A 1,590-nucleotide genomic window follows, 5' to 3' on the forward strand; every position below is an offset into this window, starting at 1 on the left:
GGGGGGGGAGATGAGAGAAGATAAACGGACAGAGACAACAGAGTGAAATGAAAGAAGTAGGACCAACCAGTGGCACCCTCCAACTAGCTACTCCTCTGGACAAAAGTTTAATAAGATTTTTTATGGCACTTGCGATACTAAAAGGTCAAGAAATAGGCCGAGAAAGAGGTCATATTATATAAGTACTGCAGATTAACAGAGCAACAATATAGAAAAGAAGGACAGATAAGGACGATAATATATATATTTTTTAATAGGAAAGAAAGAGCAAAGCACACCAGAGCACCCACCAACCACCCACGCGGTCATTTAGTGCATGAGAAAAAAAGCTAGAAAACGATACAGGAACGACAAAGGAACGAAAGAAAAAAAAAGAAAGCAGGACGTATGACCTACCAATGCCCCCCACACACACAAACACACCCCTCACCCCTGGTCTGGGAAGGACTATCAATCGTGAGTTCTGTGACAAGAAACTACGTACAGTTATGACCAACAAGGGTTGAAGTACTCGTTATTAAAGAGATTATATTATTTATTATCTTTACCCATTTGGCATGGGGTCAGTAACTCCGGATTTATTCAATCGTCTTTTTTTCTTCCTTTCATCTAACTTTAAAAAAATGCTATATCAACATAAAAGAATTGTGAATATATGGACACTACCATTATATAAAATAAACTGTAACAGACTGGAATAAAACCATATCCAATAAAGTTGTTTAAAAACTTCATGCATACAATCTTATTTCGCATTTTCAATACCTGTGGCATAAAAACAACGGCTCTTCATTGTCGCAACTGTACCGAGTTCCATTAAAAAATACATTTATATATTATAGTTGCATGTTCATTTAACCTACTTCGTTTTGACTCTATGCCAATGAAGTATAAAAGAAACCCTGAGGTCCGTCGTTACAAAGGATCTTCTGCTTGAAAAAGCTTTATACACCGTGCACACCAACAATCTTTATTCGAATCCTGTCGAATCGAATCGGGGCCAGCCATATTGTGTGTGTGTGTGTGTGTGTGTGTGTGTGTGTGTGTGTGTGTGTGTGTGTGTGTGTGTGTGTGTGAGAGTGCATGTGTGTATGTGTATGTGTGTTTGAATGTGTGTACACACTTTTTAAACATGTTGATGGTTGTGAAAGAGTTGCTTCCATTGTCTGGTCTTGACCTGTCTTCTCATGGTGTGGTTGTCGTCTGTAGCTTAGCCTGAGTCAGGAGGAAAGTCACGGGTGGTTGGTGGGTGCTCTGGTGTGGTTTGTTCCTTCTTTCCTATCAAACATCTATTGATAATAATTGTCCTCATCTCTCCTCCTTCCTTTTTGTGTTTGTTACTCTCTTGTAACACCTCTTATCTTCGGCACTTATATGACCTAATTGTGTTGCAAGTGCCGTAAAACTCTTTAATAAATAAAACAAGAAAGTGGAAAGTCCGTCGTACTCTCTGCTCCCACTGAATGCCAGCTGTTGTGACCGCGTGTGTATCTTTGCCAAAGGAAGAAACCGACAAACTGACAAACCAACCAAACTGCACACAAAGAGACAGACTGACAGCCTCCCCCCCCCTCCCCACATGTCCTCCCC

The 1,590-nt window shown here is 40.4% G+C and overlaps 1 protein-coding gene across 1 annotated transcript in view; it reads left to right on the forward strand.

Moving 5' to 3' along the window:
- The window catches only part of LOC101851191 (N-acetylated-alpha-linked acidic dipeptidase 2), a gene marked incomplete at its 5' end in the record, with an annotated part of 25,758 nt that overhangs the window by 9,735 nt on the left and 14,433 nt on the right, over window positions 1-1,590 (forward strand).

This window comes from Aplysia californica, unplaced genomic scaffold (assembly GCF_000002075.1).
Source record: "Aplysia californica isolate F4 #8 unplaced genomic scaffold, AplCal3.0 scaffold00221, whole genome shotgun sequence".
Taxonomy (NCBI): domain Eukaryota; kingdom Metazoa; phylum Mollusca; class Gastropoda; order Aplysiida; family Aplysiidae; genus Aplysia; species Aplysia californica.